The sequence below is a fragment of the Aplidium turbinatum genome, chromosome 3, assembly GCF_918807975.1.
Source record: "Aplidium turbinatum chromosome 3, kaAplTurb1.1, whole genome shotgun sequence".
NCBI classification, from domain to species: Eukaryota; Metazoa; Chordata; class Ascidiacea; order Aplousobranchia; family Polyclinidae; genus Aplidium; species Aplidium turbinatum.
The window spans coordinates 1,570,663-1,577,365 of NC_137474.1; positions in this window are offsets into that span (position 1 = coordinate 1,570,663).

Here is a 6,703-nt window from a genome sequence, read left to right on the forward strand (position 1 = left end):
ATTCTTCCCAGTCACGTCCTTCCAACTTTTCACTAACAATCACAAATAGCGGCTGGCATTGTTACATCTCGCCGCGTGAGATAGAATTCCTGTCATCTTTACTTTAATGTTTGCGATGATAACTTATGACTTTATTTCACGTAAATTTGTGCCTTTTGATGTTAAACTGATTTAAATATTGACAAACGAAACCTTAATGCAATCATTAGAATAATCTGACATTGATCCTAGATCAAATAAAAAGACTCCTCATATTTTGTTCCTATAGACGCAGACAGCTACTAAGCTGATATATCTCTTAAGCTTCAGGGGTTTACTGGTAACCTACAATCAATCAATTAAGTCACAAGCGAAAAAGATGAGAAAATCTTTAAACAAATCTCATCTTTCATCGTGATGTCATTAAACGCATGGACAAGTTATTGACTTCCGCTATAAAACTACATTAGAAAAACAAATCGACGCTTAAATCGGTTCCTTTCCTTATGTTCATCTCAAGAAGAAGATTTAACGTCATCAAATGGTTTTAGTTCCAAAAAACTAAAAATTACAATAAGTTAAAAAATTTCCATATTTTGTAGTTTCTTACATTTCGTTTTTGTGGTTGATTGACGGATTGGTTGATAATACAAAAAGTATTAACTAATGAAAATTTTTAAGGTTCGGGTGTTCATCAGATCAGGATTATTATTTTTGTGGCGGCAATCACATCAGGGAAGTATCATTACAGTTATATCATTCTGCATGTAGTCATAGTCATCCAGTGCTGCAACCAGTGCTAGTGTATAATTTGCTGGTGTACAATTTGTAACGTCTGACATATGCGGGGGGGGGGGTGCCATTCTCAATACCTCCCTTAATTACGCGTCTTCTCACAATGGTGTATGTCCGTCATAATCGGTTTTGACCTTTTTAGTTTGAGACTGTGTTTTGTGTGTTGAGTCGTAGTTTTAGAATGTTACATTGATGTTAAATAAAGCCATTTGATTCCGCTATGTAACTATGCATTACAACTTTCAAAGAATATGTTTAACCATCTGTTCAAATAACAATTTATAGGCGGTGGATACTTAGCTTCAGCAAATATGTAGAAGATTTATCACTTAAACCTGAGACTGCATCAACGTCTTGGCGTTCAGAGGCATTTTAAAAGCATTGCCATGTTTGCATACCTAATGTGCATCTATTACTTTTTTATTTTCGAAATGTATAAATACTTACTGTATTTATCTACGCGTTATTTCGCACTGGACACTAAACAATTTTGAAGTACTAAGTTACATTAATTTAACATAAAGGCACGTGTTTAAATATTTGAATGTTTTTTTAAGAAATTTTTTCAGAAGTGTTGTAGCCTTCAATTGTGACGAAAACAATGGATAGAACTGATTTGTTATTTCATGAATGAAAAGCTTTTGGCGTAGCCTATGCTAGACCACGATATTGTCTATGTGGTCTTCGCCTTATGTTGACAGCCAGGTCTTTTATATCATGAGAAAATTTTTATCTTAAAAGCATCTTGTCAAATCTTTCAGAAAGTCAAAGGTAGGACAGATGAGTAACTAGAATGATATATCGCACTCGTTTTATCTTTCTATATGCTTGACATGTCATTATCGTATAAAATGGAAATCAATATGAACTTCCAATATTGTAACAAACATTGTACTTTAACGTACACAACAACAATAAGGTTGTTTTCAGTTTTGCTCAGTAATTCCAAACTCTGCCGCCTAATCCTTAAAAAGCTCAACGTCTTCAGCTCATTTTGTACGTGACTAGATTGATATTTACATTTAAACAAGTAGCGCAATTCCTATTCCACGCAGTTTGTTGAAGGTCCCAAAATAGGTTTTCTTCAAAGAGAATCAATTCTTTGAGTAAAATTTCTTAACATAAAGATGTTTCATAGTTAAACTGTTCGATCAAACGCTGTTTCGCTTTCAACTTAAAACTCTTTGTCATCAACTGTCTTTTCTGATCAAAACAACAAACTGGGAGCAAAGAAACTTGTGCGCAGAACTATTTAAAAACCGACCCAAAAATTCAGTTGAAATTCAAAAGCTTTCTAAATGAATAGAATCGGCAAAGCAACTAAATCAAAATATGCAAATCCAAAATTCAAAGTTCTAACCCGAGTTTCGTTCAAATATTTTTTAAACATGCCAAACCCGACTCGGAGACTCGGCCTAACTTTCAACTGTGACAAAAGCACCGGATTTGCTTCTAGTCGTCACCCACTTGCAAGGTTGGGCAACAATACGGAACTTGAATTGAACAAGACCGAAAAAAAATTTTTCGATCATTTTTTCTTTGTGTTTTAAATGCAACCATTACAAGTAGGCTGCATGAAAAACGCAGTGATCACAGCCAAGTTGTAGGAATGTACATAATATCCCAGACAGCAAATCAACCGTTATTTTACAATGATTTAACTTCTTCAGACGTTGAATCAATTTACAAAATAGTTGATTTGCTGACTTTGATTCATTAAATTCTGAAAAAAACTCAGAACACAAACTGTTTAAATTTTCATGCCAAAGTTTGCAGGTGGTAATCAAGAAGATCGCTGGAGATAACGAATATTCAAAAATACAAAAAATTGATTAAAAGATTTCGCGATAATATATATACAATGTAGGATTGCGCTGACATTGTCTTGTCGCCATATGCAGCCATCACCATTTGCAATGGCCACCTGCTAAGACTGTTCGAAAATATTTTGAATCAAAATTTTGTTTTCTATAAAACTATTTTTCTAATTTTTCTTTAAGGTTACTTCCAACGAGCTTCTTTTGATCAAAATGAATTTTTTTTTTAACGAATAAAATCTTTCAAATTAAAGTTTCGTAAACTCTTTGAAATGCTCCTCTACCCTTTACACTAGAAGTTGCTTGGAAAAATTGCTTTTTCTTTTCTCACAATAGAAAGAGCTGAACTTATCATTGCGCCACTACCTGCATTTCAACGAAAAACATCTCACATTTGAAACGTTTCTTTAAACGCATTGTGACTGAACAAACTGCCTTCTTCATTCACAGTTCATGATTTGTAGTCTAATGTTGTTTTGGTAATCAAAAAAAAAACCGGAAGGTTACATTGAACAAACTGCATATAAAAGATGCAATATAACAGATGCACTTTCTTAAAAAATCTCCATGTAATTTAGCTAACACATGTTTTACCTGCGTCTATTATAACGAACCAGCTGTGGTAGAAATAAAGCCAGGACTTTGTCTGGCGAGTTGTATTTTGCTGGCTGATGTCTGGACACAGCGCTTCTAAGCGATTCAAGCAAGCATAGTTTGTGATTGTTCTCTTGCAGTCGCCTTGAAAAGCCACAAATCGCTTAGTTCCTTCTTGGCTTTGACATTTCACACGTCGCAGAAGAAAATCGTTTGATGTTTTTTAAGTTCGGGCAAGAAAATACATCACAGAAGTTTTTTGATGTAACTCAATTATGGCGCTGCCCGGACAAAAAGATTTTCTCGAAACAAACAAGTGGTAGGTCAAGTTGTTGACTCTTCGTTGCAAAATAGACAAGAACAATGGGTTTGCCTATGGTTTGCCGCTCTGGGCCGTTTTACAACAATCAACAACTGTGACGTAATCGACGCGATTATGTAGGCACAGTAGGTAAGCCATGAACCATTAGTTCTGTACTTGATGTATCATATTGTTTTCTACTTATTTCTTTGTACTTTTTTAAACTAAAACTGTCACCATTATTATCTTGTGGAAATAAAGTAATATTTCAAACAACTTACCAAATTTGTTGCAGAGTTATGAGCGGTACAAGTAGGTGGTACAGTTGTTGTTTATGTTTGCTGTCATAATAGACGCGAGATCTTCCAACTAATTCATCTATCATTTCTGAAGCAACTTTTAATGCAATTGCAATGCATCTTATTTCTAATATTCATAGTTTTAGAAAGTAAAAATATAATCAATTTTTTTTTTGATCGAACTATATCGCGTTTAAAATCGATCTGTGGCTAATTGTTCACTGTCAATCTAAACGCCAATCTTTTCAATCGACACCTTCTTCTGAGTTATCTCACTGCTATCAAAGCCTACCTCAAACATATTAATTTCGTAATTTGATGTGAAGTTCACCCTTGGCAAATATCGTTTTAATCCGATGAAGTTTAAAAATGTTAATCTCAACAGAGCAGAAGTAGCTGCATCGCTGTTTAATCTGTGACCTGATATTAGCTTTGATTTTAAAATTAGGGTTGACAGAAAACATCTAAGCAAACCTAATGTTGTCAGAGTGGTTTGCTTCGAAGGAACCCGGCGTTTTATTTATTTTAAAGACGTTTTTATTACACGTTTTCGATGATGGAATTCTTTGTTTGTTTTCTGGCAAATTCGAAAAATGTCCATCCCACAGGCCATTTAATCTTTAACGTAACTTCTTGCAGAGTTTGTCGAAAAATAAAGACTCATGCAAATTTACATCAATTCAACATTCTGAGATTGCAGTTGTAAACATTTGTGACGTCATAAGCAAAATGTCTATTACATCTTCTTCGGTCGTTCTGGTTTTAAAGTGGCGAAAAGTTTTTATTTCAACTAAAAATATTCAAATTGGCCAGAATAAAGATCAAAACGCTAAGTTGAACTAAACTACACTACACTTAATAATAATGCTCTGGTTTGTTTGTTATCGCTCTACAACTGCTAAGGTCTTTTAGCGACAGGGATCATTTTTAATTTTACATCATTTTTACGATGTCATCACATTATCACCCAACTTATCCTCACTGCGTTATAAAATGCAAGAAATTTGACAATCGGTGCCGTTATTAAAGTCTTTGTTATGACCCGATCTGGAATCGAACGCACGCCGATTAGCATTAGAACCGAAGACGAACCCCTCGGCCATTGAGCTGGTCTAAACTACGCTTAGTGGCTTAAAACCTCAAACCAGGGGTCACCAAACTTTTATCTCTGAGGGCCGGATTGCTGCGAGATTAACAGCTGCGGGCCGGATGCAAATTGCGAAAAGATATACAACTATTTAGAGTCTCCATTGACTTGAATTGAGCACAATAAATAACAAAGTCAGCGGTGGAATAGCAAAGTTGTGATAAAAATCGAAAGGTTGCTGGTAAATTTATCCCCTGCTGTGATACACTACAGGGCATCGTGCTCTTGAAAAAACATTACATTTTTCCAAATTTGGCCTAGGCTGTCCCCAGTTTGGTGGCCTAATGATAAACAGCAACGTCAGTCCTTTACAAAAAGTTTGGTAACTTTTTTTCCTTAACAGTTGTAGTGCAGCTGTTATTTCTGCAGCACGTGGCGGGCGGATGAAATCAGTTTGCGGGCCGGTTCCGACCCGCGGGCTGTAGCTTGGTGACCCCTGCCTCAAACAAGTTTTTTCTGCTCTGGTTTGAAATTCGTCAATCAAGCACTAACAATACTCTCTGTGGTACACATTGCTATACCAGCCACTAGTCAATCTTTTTGCATTGATTCAACGTCTGTTGATGTTGAATCAATGCAACAATGGACTGATTTGATGATTACAATTGTGCAAAATGAGCAACAAAAGTTGTGCGTTGGCAATTAATAAAAAGGAAAAACTACCTTCAAATTCTTTTGCAATTTCATACCAGAAGTGCTGCAAATATGTTAAAATATTTTACGATTTAAACTTTATGTTGAGCCTGTAAATTACGCAAAATTTTAAGCTTTTCTAAAGTTTTGCATCTAACATTTTTAAAGCAGCATTTCTTATTTCATAAATATCTAAAATTCATATTGAACCACCAAACGCACACCTGGAAATTGTATTTTTTTCCCAAAAAATTTGAGCTGCAACCAACCTAATCTAACGATTGAAACCAGCAGCTAACCCCAAGCTCTAGGAATGGAATTATCCTTTCAATCGAAACTGACCTAAAGATAGAATTTCAACCATGGCTTTGCTCTATGTCTCTACCACCTCAAACGTGTCTAAAACTATTAAAGTCAAGCCAACCTAATTTGTCCGTTTCAAGCCCAACAACTTCTTGTTATTTACTTTACATATGCCAGCTTTACATATGCCCTTTTTGTTTTCAGTTTACATAAACGATCTTCCCGATGCAACTAATTTGAAAACTCTACTCTATGCTGATGACACAGTTCTCTATTTGGCTCAAAAAACTACCAGCAACCTCCAACCGATAATGAATAAAGAATTATGTAAACTCTACACTTGGCTTGATAACAATCAGTTGACACTCAACTTGAGTAAAACTAACTACATACTCTTTAACAATAAAAAGACTACACTCTCCGATATGCAAACAAAATTAAATGATACAATAATTAAAGAAGTTGACCACACGCGCTACTTAGGAATCACAATAGATAACAAACTCAACTGGAATAAACACATTGATAGCCTCTCCAAAAAACTATCCTCTTCTTCAGGCGTACTCAGCAAACTTAGAAAATTCACTACTAGAAAAGTTCTAATCAATATTTATTATAGCATTGTACACTCGCACCTACAATATGGAATTATCAACTGGGGATGCGCACCCACAAAATACTTGAATAGAATTCAGGTTAGACAAAATAAGATAATTAAAATCGTTACAGGAGCATTTGAAATGAAAACTAAATTACTGCCACTCTATCAAGAAAATAAAATACTAACTGTTAATTCTACTTATAAACTAGAAATAAGCAAATTTATGTACAAATT